We start from the raw sequence: 17235 nt of genomic DNA, 5'->3' as shown, positions 1-17235 counted from the left end.
AGATTTATCACCCTCTGACTAAAGTAATTTCTCCACATCTCTGTTCTAAATGAACATCCTTCAATCCTGAAGTCGTGGTATTTGTCTTAGAATTGTTACGGTGCTGATCGTTTATTCCCTAGTATCCTATAATTTCCTTTGATTGTGCCATGGTTCTGACCGTTAATTTCCCAATTGCTTCTCATTTTCTTTGATGACGGCACACCTATTTTCCATCAGGACCTGCAGTATAAGAACCCTGGTGTTACAAACCCCAGTTGCCAGATCGTTGGTCTTTTTCCTGTCTGATAACTGATGTTTCCCAACCGCTTAGAACCATTTGTTCTAAGTTCAGCTCCAGTTTGAAGGTTTACCTGTGAGACTCTGTCTCTCTGAGTCAAGTCTCAGTGTCTAGGCTCCATATCAATGTTCCTCCTGTTTGCTGTCTAACGTTCACGTCCACGTCTGCATCCTAACTCAATGGAAAACCTACAGCACAATACAGGCCCTTCGGCCCACAAAGTTGTGCTGAACATGTCGCTACCTCAGAAATTACTAGGCTTCCCCACAGCCCACTGTTCAACTAAGCTCCATGTACCTATCTAAAAGTCTCCTAAAAGACCCTATCGTATCCACCTCCACCACTGTTGCTGGCAGCCCATTCCACACGCTCACCACTCTCTGAATAAAAAACTTGCCCGACATCTCCTCTGTACCTACTCCCCAGCACCGTAAACTTGTGTCCGCTTGTGGCAACCATTTCAGCCCCGGGAAAAAGCCTCTAACTATCCACACGATCAATGCCTCTCATCATCTTATACACCTCTATCAGGTCACCTTTCATCCTCTGTCACTCCAAGGAGAAAAGGCCGAGTTCACTCAATCTATTCTCATAAGGCATGTTCCCCAATCCAGGCAACATCCTTGTAAATCTCCTCTGCACCCTTTCTATAGCTTCCACATCCTTCCTGTAGTGAGGTGACCAGAACTGAGCACAGTACTCCAAGTGGGGTCTGACCAGGGTCCTATATAGCTGCAACATTACCCCTCAGCTCCGAAATTCAATTCCACGATTGATGAAGGCCAATACATCGTACACCTTCTTAAGCACAGAGTCAACCTGCGCAGCTGCTTTGAGCTTCCTATGGACTTGGACCCCAAGATCCCTCTGATCCTCCACACTGCCAAGAGTCTTACCATTAATACTATATTCCGCCATCATATTTGACCTCCCAAAATGAACCACTTCACACTTATCTGGGTTGAACTCCATCAGCCACTTCTCAGCCCAGTCTTGCATTTTATCGATGTCCTGCTGGAACCTCTGACAGCCCTCCACACTATCCACAACACACCTAACCTTGTGTCATGAACAAATTTACTAACCCATCCCTCCACTTCCTCATCCAGGTCATTTATAAAAATCACGAAGAGTAGGGGTCACAGAACAGATTCCTAAGGCACACCACTGGTCACCAACCTCCATGCAGAATATGACCCGTCTAGAACCACTTGTTGCCTTCTGTGGGCAAGCCAGTTCTCAATTCACAAAGCAATGTCCACTTGGATCCTGTGCCTCCTTACTTTCTCAATAAGCCTTGTATGGGGTACCTTATCAAATGCCTTGCTGAAATCCATATACACTACATCTACTGCTCTTCCTTCATCAATGCGTTTAGTCACATCCTCAAAAAATTCAAATCAGGCTCGTAAAGCACGACCTGTCCTTGACAAAGCCATGCTGACTACTCCTAACCATATTATACCTCTCCAAATGTACATAAATCCTGCCTCTCAGGATCTTCTCCATCAACTTTCCAACAACTGAGGTAAGACTCACTGGTCTATAATTTCCTGGGCTATCTCTACTCCCTTTCTTGAATAAAGGAACAACATCCACAACCCTCCAATCCTCCGGAACCTCTCCCATCCCCATTGATGATGCAAAGATCATCGCCCATGCCTGTGTCCTGCACTTGGGTTCTCCTCATTCGCCACGTTCCATTGCAACAGAACGATCTGGCCACAATGGACCCAGTGGATACGAATACCCTGTAACAAACCCTCGCTAGCCAGGGCTCCCTGCTGGGTCTGCACTATCAACTTCTCCGGGAGGTCATGGAGAACCTCCGTTCCCTGTCTGTGAACGTAAAGAAGATTGGTGACCAGGTGAACCTAGTATCCACTCATTTTACCCCATCCACTCCTGGAACTCTGTCTAACCAACCCAGACAGTCTGTAGTGGCAACCCCCTACGTGTCAGCAACACCCACGCCAAGAGAGCCTCATGTACCTGAACCAGAACACTCCACTGGGGATTTGGGGAAGTGCCGGGCCTTCCTTCTGCAAAGCTCCTTGGTGTTCGATCAGCAGTCATTGACGTATTCCACAGACAAGTCAAAGATTGCTTATATCATGGGGTTGTTGCGGGGAAGTGCCTTAGCGGGGGCTACAGCTGTTTGGGACAATCAGCCGGATATCTGCTCTTCATTCCCCACCTTTATCACAGAAATGAGAAAGATCTTTGACCTCCCAGTCCGTGGTAAAGATGCCGCTAAGTGTCTACTCATTCCTGTCAGGGTTCACGCAGTGTTGCCGATTATTCTGTGAAACTCCGGACATTAGCGGGTGGAACTCAGGGTGGAACGATGAGGCACTCCAAGGGGTATTTCCGAATGGCCTCAGCAACATGGTGAAAGACAAGTTGGTGGCAAGAAACGACACCGACAGCCTGGACACCTTGATCTCCCTAGCCACCAGGTTGGACAATCGTCTTCGAGAACGTCATAGGGAGACAACTGGTCGTCCACCACCTTTGGCCACTCCACGGCACCCTGTACTGTCTCCCACCAGCACAGGCCTCTCTTCTCCTCCCGCTCCTAGAATAGCTCCCAGTCCGGCCATTTCCCCCATTCCGTGAGAGGAGCCCAAACAGCTGGGCCCGAACCGCCTTTCCCCCACAGAACATTTCCAGAGATTAAGAGCAGGGGATTGTCTCTATCGTGGCCAGTCTGGCCACTTCCGTGCTACCTGTTCCCTTTGGCCAAAAGGGAGGGCTCACCAGTAGAAAGGGGGATCTTGGTGAGCCAGACAACATTCCCTTCCATCCCCCGAACCCAGATGCAGATCCAAGCTACTTTACGTTAAAACCAACAGTCCCTGTCTCTGTCCGCTCTGGTGGACTCTGGCACCGAGGGAAACCTTTTGGATGGAAACATATCTTCCCGGGCCGGGATTCCTCCGGAGCTGTTGAGTATCCCTCTGGAAGCCCAGGCACTGGATGGTAGACTACTGGCCTGAGTCACACACTGTACACCACGCCTGTCTCTTACTCTCTCTGGAAACCATCGGGAACAGGGACAATTTAACCTAATTTCCTCTCCTCAAGCTCCTACTGTTCTTGGGCACCCCGGTTAAGCTGCCATAATCCCCAGATCGACTGGTCCACCTGGAAGATAGTCAGCTGGAGTCCATTCTGTCACTCCACTTGTCTACAGTCGGTCCTTTCTCCTGTGAAAGTCACCGTGACCTCGTCTGCCTCTGAAACTCCTGACTTATCCAAGGTTCCAGCAGAGTATCACGACCTGGGACAAGTGTTTAGTAAACAACAGGCCCTTTTCCTGCCTCCACACTGACCTTACGATTGTGCAATTGACCTTCTCCCCCGGGGAGAGCGGACGAGTGAGAGTGGATCCCGAAAAGATCCGGGCGGTGGCGGAGTGGCCAAGACCCACGACGCTCAAGCAAACTTGGGTTTGCAAACTTCTATCGTCGTTTCATCAGGGATTACAGCCGGGTGGCAGTGCCCCTTACTCGACTCACATCACCTACGACCCCTTTTCACTGGGACCCCGAAGCGGACTCCGCCATCTAGGAGCTGAAGAGATGTTTCACCTCCACTCCCATCCCGGTCCAACCTGACCCCTCTCGCCAATTCACTGCGGAGGTCGACGCCTCTGACTCTGGGGTGGGAGCGGTCCTCTCCCAACGTTCCGGCCCAGACCAGAACTTCATCCCTGGGCCTTCTTTTCTCGTCGCCGAATGAAATTACAACGTAGTGATCCGGGAGTTACTGGCCGTCAAACTCGCTTTGGAGGAGTGGAGGCACTGGCTGGAGGGCGCAGAACATCTGTTTATCGTCTGGACTGATCACAAGAACCTCGCCTACATCCAAACTGCCAAACGCCTGAATTACCAACAAGCCCGTTGGGCATTATTTTTTGGCCGGTTCAGATTCACATAGATGCCCGATGCCATCTCCCATCAATATGTTTCCAAGGAGGCCCTTCCCAACCCCGAGACCATCCTTCCACCAGGTTCTCCAGTGGGGGCACACCTCATTTCTCATTTCGCCTGCCATCCCGGAATCGATCAGACTCTGTCCCTTCTGAACAGACATTTCTGGTGGCACTCCATGGATGCTGACACTCACTCCTTCGTCTCTGCCTGTTCTGTTTGTGCCCGTGGAAAAGCCTCCCACCGACCACCTGCTGGGTTGTTTCGTCCCCTACCTGTCCCTAGCCACACTTGGTCTCACATTGCGCTGGATTTCGTTATGGGACTAACCCCTTCACATGGGAACACTGCCGTACTCACCGTGGTGGACCGCTTCTCCAAAGCTGTCCACTTCGTAGCCCTTCCCAAACTCCCTACAGCCCGTGAAGCAGCAAACCTTCTCGTCCATCACGTTTTCCATCTTCATGGAATTCCCTCTGACATTATTTCTGACCGGGGTCCCCAATTCGTTTCTCAAGTCTGGAGATCTTTTGTCAAGCCCTTGGAGCCTCAGTAAATCTGTTGTCTGGCTTTCATCCACAGATGAACGGTCAAACAGAACGAGCAAACCGCGATTTGGAAGCAGCATTGCGCTGCATAACCGCCAACAACCCGTCTTCCTGGAGCACCCATCTCGCTTGGGTAGAGTACTCCCACAACTCCCTGGTCAGCACCGCCACCGGAACATCTCCCTTTGAATGCTCACTCGGTTACCAACCCCCTCTGTTCTCCACGCATGAAGATGATATTGCTGTGCCTTCAGTTCAGGCCCATCTCCGCCGGTGCCGCAAGATCTGGAAAGACAGACGTACGGCCCTGCTCCGCTCAGCCGACCGCAAACAGAGGATTGCCGAATGCCATCGGATTCATGCACCTGATTATCGGCCTGGGCAGAAGGTTTGGCTCTCTTCTAAAGACATCCCCCTCAAGAATGAACCCAGGAAACTCGCCCCTCGCTACCTGGGACCATTCGAGATTGAGAGTGTCATCAAACTCTCGGTGGTCCGACTCAAACTGCCCGGATCCATGCACATCCATCCTACATTTCACATCTCCCAATTGAAACCTGTATCTGTCAGCCTTTTGTGCCCTCCTGCCGAACCCCCTCCACCCACCCGGATCATTGAGGCCCACCCAGCGTACACCATACGGTGAATACTGGATGCACGCCTCCGATGCAGGGGTCTCCAGTACCTGGTTGATTGAGAGGGATACTGCCCGGAGGAACACTCCCGGATTCCCCCCTCCTTCATCCTGGACCCTTCCCTCATCCGTGATTTCCATCGGGACTATCTGGACAAGCCTGGTGGTTTCACCCCTGAAATGGGGAGGGGAGGTACTATCATGGTCCTGATCGTGTATTTCCTAGTTTCCTCTAATTTCCTTTGTTTGTGCCATGGTTCTGACCGTTAATTTCCCAATTGCTTCTAATTTTCTTTGATGACGACACACCTATTTTCCATCAGGACCTGCAGTATAAGAACCCTGGTGTTACAAACCCCAGTTGCCAGATCGTTGGTCTTTTTCCTGTCTGATAACTAACGTTTCCCAACCGCTTAGAACCATTTGTTCCAAGTTTAGCTATGAGACTCTGTCTCTCTGAGTCAAGGCTCCGTGTCAAGGCTCTGTGTCAAGGTTTCTCCTGTTTGCTGTCCAACGGTCGTGTCCGCGTCTGCAACCTAACTAAACCTCCATGCCCGTGTCCTGCTCTTGGGTTTGCCTCGTTCGTCACATCTCATTGCAACAAGAATCCCCTATGTGGGAAATAACTTTCCCATCTCTAATCTGTTCAGGCCTTTTAACATTCAGAATGTTTCTATGAGACCCCTCCCCCTCATTCTCCTGAACTCCAGGGAATACAGCCCAAGAGCTGCCAGACGTTCCTCATACAGTAACCCTTTCATTCCTGGAATCATTCTCGTGAATCTTCTCTGAACCCTCTCCAACGTCAGTATATCCTCTCTAAAATAAGGAGCCCAGAACTGCACACAATACTCCGTGTGGTCTCACAAGTGCCTTATAGGGCCTCAACATCATATCACTGCTCTTCTATTCTGTACCTCTAGAAATGAATGGCAACATTGCATTCAACTTCTTCACAACTGACTCAGTCTGGAGGTTAACCTTCAGGGTATCCTGCATAAGGACTCCCAAGTCCCTTTGCATCTCTGCATTTTGAATTCTCTCCCCATCCAAATAATAGTCTGCCCGTTTATTTCTCCCACCAAAATGCATGACCATACACTTTCCAACATTGTATTTCATTTTCTATATCTTTGCCCATTCCCCTGTATCCTCAACACTACCCACTCCTCCACCTATCTTTGTATCATTGGCAAACTTAGCCACAAATCCATTAATCCCATAGTCCAAATCATTGACATACATCGTAAAAAGCAGCGGTCTCAACACCGACCCCTGTGGAACCCCACTGGTAACCAGCAGCCAGCCAGAATAGGATCCCTTTATTCACACTCTCTGTTTTCTGCCGACCAGCCAATGCTCCACCCATGCTAGTAACTTCCCTGTAATTCCATGGGCTCTTATCTTGCTAAGCAGCCTCATGTGTGACACCTTGTCAAAGGCCTTTTGGAAATCCAAGTACACCACATCTACTGCATCTCCTTTATCTACCCCGCTTGTAATTTCCTCAAGGAATTGCAATAGTTTTGTCAGGCAGGATTTTCCTTTCAGGAAACCATGCTGGCTTTGGCCTATCTTGTCATGTGTATAACCAGGACTTGTGATCTGCACCAGCTGCTTCTACGAACATCCACCATCTGTTCCCATGGCTTCACATCACCCTGATTCTGGGCTGGAAGGAGGGGTGGGGGGGCTAAGCAGGTGCTACACCGTGGGCAAGGGTGACCTGCAGGCTCGTGGAGGGAAGGAGCATCTTACACCCCCTTAGGTAGAGACACATCTCCACCCCGCCACACGATAATACATTGCAATACATATTAATAAAAAGACTATAAATTACTGTAACACACTGTACGGTTTCACTGCTAATGTAATGGCTTCACTGTGATGTTCCACCGCTGAGGTAATGGTTTCTCTGGAGTAGCAATGTTTGGGTTGTAACTGGAGATAACGGGGCATGTTTGTGAATGAGAGGGATGTTGTTCTTTCTTGTGTGTCTGGGAGCCAGGAATTCACAGACTTCTGCTGGGGAGAGATGAGGAGAGAAGACGCGAATGGAGAGAGAAGGTAGACCGCCGGATGGAATGGAGTTGGAGTGAGGGTTCGAAGGTCAGCGACGATCGGAGGAGATTGATGGTGGACGATCGACCTTATCAATGAGCTCCAACTTTTGCACATTCGACTGTTTCTGGAGAATGGGTCCTTTTCTTTTTCTTGTTTCTTTACTTTACAATAAGAAATATATATCTATATGTAGAATTTTAAATTAAATAAGTAGCACAAAAAGAGGGAAAAAAAGGAAACAAAGTAAGCTGGTCCTCACTTTTCTGATTGTCCATTCAGAAATCCGACAGCAGAAAGGAAGAAGCTCTTCCTGAAACGTTGAGTGTGTGTCTTCTCTGGGAAACTTCCTGATTCCCCGTTAGAACTCCACTCATTCCTCCCAGGCTCAGACAAAGCCCCACCATTGAAGGTCTGGGGGCCACCCTGTGTGAAGGACTGTCTGAGATGGAGATGAGGTGGGGAAATGGAACTCATCACCAGCTGAGGTTGGGAGTGGCCAACATAACATTCATCCCCAGAGTCTGGACACAGAATACAATAGGTGCTGGAGGTTCTGACCCATCCCTGAACACTGCAGAAGATGCCGAGATGGTGTGGGAGAGAGCAGAGGCCTCTGTGGACGTGCTGGAGTCTGTCGTGGGTTGGGGACAGGCCCCTCCCATCGGTGCAGCCTTCCTCTTTTGCTCAGTGCTGCCCCCCAGTGTTCACTTAGTGAGAGACAAGCTGGACCAGGACAATATCCAATCTACCATCCAGCTCCAAGCCAGATCACTCAGGAACTTGTGCTATATTATGTCTTTTTGTGACTGTATGCTTTTCTGCGATCGTAACGATGTGTACTGTGTGCTGTTGCTACTCTGCTTTACACCTTGTCCCTGGAGGAACGCTGTTTTGTTTTGCTGTATGCACGTGTGGCTGATTGACAATTAAACTTGAACTTGAATGTGGTGACGGGTTCTTTTCCGGGTCTGATCTACAGTCAGATCTCACTCGGAGACAGACAGATAAACACGGGGGTGGGAGTTGATTAGAGAAAGGATAATGGTAGCAGGCTACCCCACATCCACCCCTAAAACCCTCCCCATGCCCTGCAGAATGTGTCAACGGTTTCTTACCTGGTCTGACCTGCAGCCGGATCTCACTCTGGAACACATGGATAAATGGGGATTTGACGTAGGATGAATCATCATGATTCCTTTCCCTGAATGCAGCCAGACACAGGTAGCTGTGACTGTCCTCCACTCTCAGCTCCTTTATCCTGGTCGAGGCGTTTCCCAGCTCTGGGTCCCCGACGAGCTCGTACCGAGTCACTCCGTTTTCCACAGACCATGATCCATTTCGAATACTCCTGAAGGTGACGATGTGTCGGTAGGGATCCTTCCTCATCCACGTCACCGTGTGTGCGGTGAGGCTCTGCGGAGGCCGTTTGAACACACAGGGTAACGTGGCCGAAGCTCCCTCGGTTCCAGTCATCACAGAGACACTCTCATTGGGAGCTGAGGGAAGGACAGGTGCCAGAATAAATCAGTTAACCCTCAGCAAAAACATTTAACACTGACAAAATTTCCAGCCAACAAAATAATAGAAACTCCCCACAGCACCCTCCTGAATAAAAACACAACCCATCTGTGTCTCACTAATTGAAAACCATTCAAACAAGAGAAACCCTTTAGAACATAAAACAGTCCCATCGGGCGGGAGGTAGAGAAGCTTAAATCTCACACCACCACGTTCAGGAACAGTAATTCCCTTCAACCATTCAGTTGTTGAACCAGTTGAAACCAACACTAATCACTACAGTAAACAACACAAATCACTACATTATAACAACACTAATCAGTACAGGTAACAACACAAATCACTACAGTATAACAACACTAATCAGTACAGGTAACAACACAAATCACTACAGTGTAACAACACTAATCAGTACAGGTAACAACACTAATCACTACAGTGTAACAACATGAATCAGTACATTCTAACACAGTACAGGGGACACAACAGCAGAGTGCAGAATAAAGTGTGACCGTTACTGAGAAAGTTCAGTGCGGGCAGGCAGTGAGGTGCAGGGCCATAATGAAGTGGGTTGCCACGGTAGCACAGCCGTTAGCGTGACACTATGACAGCTCGGGGTGTCGGAGTTCAGAGTTCAATTCCTGCACCGTCTGTAAGGAGTTTGTACGTTCTCCCTGTGACCGTGTGGGTTTCCTCCGGGTGCTCCGGTTTCCTCCCACAGTCTAAGGATGGACCGGCTCGTCGGTTAATTGGTCATTGTAAATCGTCGTGGGTTCAATAGGTGGGTTTCTGGGTGGTGTGGCTCGTTGGGTCGGAAGGGCCTGTTCCGTGCTGTATCTCTAAATGAATAAACAAATAAATAATGAGGTGGAGAGTCCATCTTATCATACTGGGGGACCACTCCGTAGTTATAACTGTAGGATAAAAGCTGTCATTCAGCCTGGTGGTCCGTGCATCCAGGCTGTTGTACCTTCTGCCCAGTGGGAGAGGGCCAAAGAGAGAATGTCCAGGGTGGATGGGAGGGTTTCTGATTTTGCAGTCTGCTTCACAAAGACGGTGAGAAGTGTAGACAGAATCCATGGAGGGGGGCTGGCTTCTGTCTTGATCAATGAGATAGGTTGAGCCCTGTAATCGTGTCCTGTCTGCCTCCTCCCCCTGACATTCTGCAGAATCACAATCGGGATTAGGATAATTTCACCGGCTTGTGTTTTGTGCAGCAGTACATTGCAATCATCATCATCGGTATGTGCTGTGTTGTGTGATGTGGGCAATCACAGTCTCTTAACCATGATGAACACACACAAAATGCTGGTGGAATGCAGCAGGCCAGGCAGCATCTATACGGAGAAGCACTGTCAACGTTTCGGGCTGAGACCCTTCGTCAGGCGAATGGTCCTGATGAAGGGTCTCAGCCCGAAACGTTGACAGTGCCTCTCCTTATAGATGCTGCCTGGCCTGCTGTGTTCCACCAGCATTTTGTGTGTGTCCCTTAATAATCTTATATGTTTCAATCAGATCCCCTCTCATCCTTCTAAATTCCAGTGTATACAATCCCAGTCGCTCCAATCTTTCAACATATGACAGTCCGGCCATCCCGGGAATTAACCTCGTGAACATATGCTGCACTCCCTCAATAGTATGAATGTCCTTCCTCAAATTTAGAGACCAAAACTGAACACAATACTCCAGGTGTGGTCTCACCAGGGCCCTGTACAACTGCAGAAGGTCCTCTTTGTTCCTATACTCAATTCCCCTTGTTATGAAGGCCAACATGCCATTAACTTTCTTCACTGCCTGCTGTACCTGCATGCTTACTTTCAGTGACTGATGAACAAGGACACCTAGGTCTCATTGTACTTCCCCTTTTCCTAACTTGACACCACTCAGATAGTAATCTGTCTGCCTGTTCTTGCCACCAAAGTGGATAAACGCACATTTATCCACACTAAACTGCATCTGCTATGCATCTGCCCACTCACCCAACCTGTCCAAGTCACCTTGCATTCTCCTAACATCCTCCTCATTTTCACACTACTACCCAGCTTTGTGCCATCTGCAAATTTGCTAATGTTACTTTTAATTGCTTCATCTAAATCATTAATGTGTATTGTAAATAGCTGTGGTCCCAGCACCAAGCCTTGCAGTACCCCACTAGTCACTGCCTGCCATTCTGAAAAGGACCCGTTAATCCCTACTCTTTGTTTCCTTTCTGCCAACCAATTTTCTATCCATGTGAGTACCCTACCCCCAATACCATGTGCTTTAATATTGCCCACTAATCTCCTGTGTGGGACCTTATCAAAGACTTTCTGAAAGTCCAGGTACACTACATCCACTGGCTCTCCCTTATCCATTTTCATGGTTACATCCTCAAAAAATTCCAGATTAGTCTTTTCTTTCTTTTTCAATCTTTTTATTAATAACAACATGATAAGATTAGTACATAGATATTGGGATTACAAACTTACAAAATTAAAATGAACATAAAAGGATACACAAGCAATAAGTACAATATAGTTAAGTCTTCCTAAATCATGAATGATACAAATATAAACGAAACAAAAAAACTAAGTAATTCATGTTGAAAAAAAACAGAAAAGAGAAAAAGAAAAAATATATTAATACCCTAAGAAAAACTAAACTAACAAACTAACCACTAACTATTAAGAAAAAAAAGGAAAGAAGTTTATAGTATCTATAAAAAAAATTACAAAACCATCAGTGTCCCCAACTCCGATCCTCTCAACGTATATATAATCAAAACCGGAAAAACAAATAGGATTGGAACAGCGTCAAATTACATCATGTGAAAATATTGAATAAATGGCCTCCAAATCTTTTCAAATTTAATAGAAGGGTCATATACGACACTTCTAATTTTCTCCAAATTTAGACATAACATAGTTTGAGAAAACCAATGAAATATGGTAGGGAGATTAATTTCTTTCCAATTCAACAAAATAGATCTTCTAGCCATTAATGTAAGAAATGCAATCATCCGACAAGCAGAAGAAGATAAATAGATTGACGCCATCATTGGTAAACCAAAGATTGCAGTAATAGGATGAGGTTGTAAATCAATGTTCAATACCATGGAAATAATATCGAAAATGTCTTTCCAATATTTTTTCAAAAGCGGACATGACCAAAACATATGAGTTAAAGAAGCTATCTCAGAATGACATCTGTCACATATAGGATTTATATGGGAATAAAAATGAGCCAATTTATCCTTGGACATATGAGCCCTGTGCACAACTTTAAACTGTATCAATGAATGTTTAGCACATATAGAGGATAAATTAACTAATTGAAGAATTTTATCTCAATTCTCAATAGGGATAGTAAAGTTAAGTTATCTTTCCCAATCATTTTTAATCTTATAGAAGGCCTCTGTATGTATTTTCATAATTATATTGTAAACATTTGATATTACACCTTTCTGAAAAGGATTTAGTTCTAAAAATTTCTTCAAAATACCTGAAGAATCAAGATTTGGAAAGGTAGGAAGTACAGTGTTTAAGAAATTCCTAATCTGTAAATATCTAAAAAAATGAGATCTGGGCAAATTATATTTATTAGATAATTGTTCAAAAGACATAAAACAATTATCCAAAAATAAATCAGAAAATCGTAGTATTCCTTTAGTCTTCCAAGCTGAATAAGCTTGGTCCATAATAGAAGGATGAAAAAATAAATTGGATACAATAGGAATAGTTAAAACAAATTGATTCAACTCAAAAATTTTCTGAAATTGAAACCATATACGTAAAGTGTGTTTGACTCTCGGATTGTCAATTTGTTTATGCAATTTAGAAAGAGCAAAGGGAAGAGAAGTCCCTAAAATAGAACCCAATGAAAATCCTTGTACAGATTTAGTTTCCAGATTTACCCAATGAGGGCTAGGAGATAAATCCCAATCCCTTAACCAACATTTCAAATATCGAATATTAATTGTCTAATAATAAAATCTAAAATTAGGCAATGCCAATCCACCTTCCTTCCTTGCCTTCTGTAAATATCTTTTACCTAATCTAGGATTTTTGTTCTGCCATATATATGAGGAAATTTTTGAATCAACATTGTCAAAAAAGGATTTCGGAATAAAAATTGGTACCGCTTGAAATATATATATAAGAACTTGGGTAAAATAATCATCTTAATAGCATTAATCTGACCTATCAGAGATAAAGACAATGGTGACCATTTAGCGAACAAACATTTAATCTGATCAATTAAGGGTAAAAAATTAACCTTGAATAACTCCTTATGATTTTTTGTAATTTTAATCCCTAAGTATATAAAAAAGTCATTAACTAATTTAAAAGGTAAATTTCCATAAATTGGAACCTGTCTATTTAAGGGGAACAATTCACTCTTATTAAGATTCAATTTATACCCGGAAAAATTACTAAACTGAAGATTAGTCAAGCACGATTTCCCCTTCATAAATCCATGCTGACTTGGACCGATGGTGTTACTGCTATCCAAATGTGCTGTTATTTCATCTTTTATAATTGACTCCAGCATCTTCCCAACCACTGATGTCAGGCTACCTGGTCTATAATTCCGTTTTCTCTCTCCCTCCTTTCTTAAAAAGTGGGATAACATTAGCTGTCCTTCAATCCTCAGGAACTGATCCTGAATTTATAGAACATTGGAAAATGATTACCAATGCTTCCACGATTTCTAGAGCCACCTCCTTAAGTACCCTGGGATGCAGACCATCAGGCCCTGGGGATTTATTGGCCTTCAGTCCCATCAGTCTACTCAACACCATTTTCTGCCTAATGTGAATTTCCTTCAGTTCCTCCGTTACCCTAGGTCCTCTGGCCACTATTACTTCTGGGAGATTGTCTGTGTTCTCCCTAGTGAAGACAGATCCAAAGTACCTGTTCAAATCATCTGCCATTTCCTTGTTCCCCATAATAAATTCACCAGTTTCTGCCTTAAAGGGCCCAACTTTGGTCTTAACTAATTTTTTTCCTCTTCACATACCTAAAGAAGCTTTTACTATCCTCCTTTATATTCTTCGCTAGCTTACCTTCGTACCTCATCTTTTCTCCCCATATTGCCTTTTTTGTTATCTTCTGTTGCTCTTTAAAAGTTTCTCAATCCTCTGGCTTCTCCCTCATCTTTGCTATGTTATACTTCTTCTCTTTTATTTTTATACTGTCCTTGACTTCCCTTGTCAGCCACAGTTGCCCCCTACTCCCCTTAGAATCTTTCTTCCTCTTTGGAATGAACTGATCCTGCACCTTCTGTATTATTCCCAGAAATACCTGCAATTGTTGTTCCACTGTCATCCCTGCGAGAGTATCCTTCCAGTCAACTTTGGCCAGCTCCTCCCTCATGGCTCCATAGTCCCCTTCCTTCAACTGTAATACTGACGCTTCCGATTTTCCCTTCTCCCTCTCAAATTGTAGATTAAAACTTATCATATTATGGTCACTACCTCCTAATGGCTCCTTTACCTTGAGTTCCCTTATCAAATCTGGTTCATTACATAATACTAGATCCAGAATTGCCTTCTCCCTGGTAGGCTCCAGTACAAGCTGCTCTAAGAATCCATCTCGGAGGCACTCCACAAACTCCCTTTCTTGGGGTCCAGTACCATCCTGATTCTCCCAGTCTACCTGTATGTTGAAATCCCCCGTTACAACCATAGTATTACATTTCAGACATGCTAATTTTAGCTCTTGATTCAACTTGCACCCTATATCCAGGCTACCATTTGGGGGCCTGTAGATAACTCCCATTAGGGTCTTTTTGCCCTTACAATTTCTCAGTTCTATCCATACTGACTCTACATCTCCTGATTCTATGTCACCCCTCGCAAGGGACTGAATTTCATTCCTCACCAGCAGAGCCACCCCACCCCCTCTGCCCGCCTGCCTGTCCTTTCGATAGGATGTATACCCTTGAATATTCATTTCCCAGCCCTGGTCCTCTTGCAGCCATGTCTCTGTTATTCCTACAACATCATACTTGCCAATTTCCAACTGAGCCTCAAGCTCATCCACTTTATTTCTTATACTTTGTGCATTCATATATAATACTTTTAATCCATTACTCCTCTTGCTTCTCACACTGATCCCTATTGCACTTGGCCATACACTCCAATCCCTTCCTGAGCTTTCTGCCCCTTTAATTCTGATGTCTTTCTTAACTTTTCTTATTCTCTCTTTCCCTTTAACTCCATCCTTGTATTTCCAGTTTGTCTCCCCCCCCCCCCACTTATTAGTTTAAACACACCCATGTAACAGTGGCAAACCTGCCTGCCAGAATGCTGGTCCCCCGCCTGTTAAGGTGCAACCCGTCCCTTTTGTACAATTCATCCTTACCCCAAAACAGATCCCAGTGGTCTGAGAATCTAAAACCCTGCTTGCCGCACCAGCTCCTCAGCCACACATTGAGATCCCATATCTCCCTGTTCCTGCCCTCACCAGCACGAGGAACTGGAAGCAAACCGAAGATAACCACCCTGGAGGTCCTGCTTTTCAGCCTTCTTCCGAGTTCTCTGAAGTCACGCTGCAGAATTTCTTTCCTCTTCTTCCCGATGTCATTTGTGTCGACATGCACTACCACTTCCGGCTGTTCACCTTCACCCTTGAGGATGCTCTGCAATCGGTCCGTGATGTCCTGCATCCTGGCTCCAGGGAGGCAACACACCATCCTTAAATCCCGCCTGTTGCCACAGAAACCCCTTTCTGTACCTCTCACTATGGAGTCCTTTACTACCACGGTTCTGCCTGTTGTCCATCTCTTCGGCTTGGCTTCAGTTTTTGACTTGCAGACCTGTCCACCTCTAAGACTAGCAGTGTCTTCTGTCCCGACAGCTTCCAAGAGAGTGAACCTGTTTTCAAGAACCACATCCCCCGGGGTCTCCTGTACTCCAAGCATCCATCCCTTTCTCATCGTCGCCCCCCTCTCTCTTCTGGTATCTTCGGTGTCATAATCTCCCTGTAGGTCCTGTCCAGAAAACTCTCGTTTTCCCGGATGAACCGGAGGTCATCCAGTTGCCTCTCCAGTGCCACAACATGGTCCTTCGGGAGCTGAACCTGGACACACTTTCCACAGTTGCAGCAGCCGGAGGCACCAACAGTGTCGCTGACCTCCCACATCAGGCAAGCATCACACTGAATCAGTTTACCTGTCATCTCTTCACCACCTCTCACCCTCTCCAACTGTGGCATAGTCACTTCCCTCAGCCTCCTCGCTGAAGGCTCTCGAACTAAAGATTCACACTTTCCTCACAAGGCACTTCCCTCAACAAGGCTGCTTATATCCAATCTACAGTCCAGCTCCAAGCCAGACCACTCAGGAACTTGGGCTATATTATGTTTTTTTGTGACTGTATGCTTTTCTGCGATCGTAACGATGTGTACTGTGTGCTGTTGCTACTCTGCTTTACACCTTGTCCCTGGAGGAACGCTGTTTTGTTTTGCTGTATGCACGTGTGGCTGATTGACAATTAAACTTGAACTTGAATGTGGTGACGGGTTCTTTTCCGGGTCTGATCTACAGTCAGATCTCACTCGGAGACAGACAGATAAACACGGGGGTGGGAGTTGATTAGAGAAAGGATAATGGTAGCAGGCTACCCCACATCCACCCCTAAAACCCTCCCCATGCCCTGCAGAATGTGTCAACGGTTTCTTACCTGGTCTGACCTGCAGCCGGATCTCACTCTGGAACACATGGATAAATGGGGATTTGACGTAGGATGAATCATCATGATTCCTTTCCCTGAATGCAGCCAGACACAGGTAGCTGTGACTGTCCTCCACTCTCAGCTCCTTTATCCTGGTCGAGGCGTTTCCCAGCTCTGGGTCCCCGACGAGCTCGTACCGAGTCACTCCGTTTTCCACAGACCATGATCCATTTCGAATACTCCTGAAGGTGACGATGTGTCGGTAGGGATCCTTCCTCATCCACGTCACCGTGTGTGCGGTGAGGCTCTGCGGAGGCCGTTTGAACACACAGGGTAACGTGGCCGAAGCTCCCTCGGTTCCAGTCATCACAGAGACACTCTCATTGGGAGCTGAGGGAAGGACAGGTGCCAGAATAAATCAGTTAACCCTCAGCAAAAACATTTAACACTGACAAAATTTCCAGCCAACAAAATAATAGAAACTCCCCACAGCACCCTCCTGAATAAAAACACAACCCATCTGTGTCTCACTAATTGAAAACCATTCAAACAAGAGAAACCCTTTAGAACATAAAACAGTCCCATCGGGCGGGAGGTAGAGA

At 46.1% G+C, this 17235-nt stretch overlaps 1 protein-coding gene across 2 annotated transcripts in view; it reads right to left on the bottom strand.

Annotated features, from left to right (window-relative positions):
* The window catches only part of LOC140728888 (uncharacterized), a 491623-nt gene that overhangs the window by 304207 nt on the left and 170181 nt on the right, over window positions 1-17235 (bottom strand). The window lies entirely within an intron of this gene.

The sequence above is a fragment of the Hemitrygon akajei genome, chromosome 6, assembly GCF_048418815.1.
Source record: "Hemitrygon akajei chromosome 6, sHemAka1.3, whole genome shotgun sequence".
NCBI lineage: Eukaryota > Metazoa > Chordata > Chondrichthyes > Myliobatiformes > Dasyatidae > Hemitrygon > Hemitrygon akajei.
Note: the sequence above shows the minus strand (reverse complement) of the source record. Positions and strands in the feature narration are given on the sequence as shown.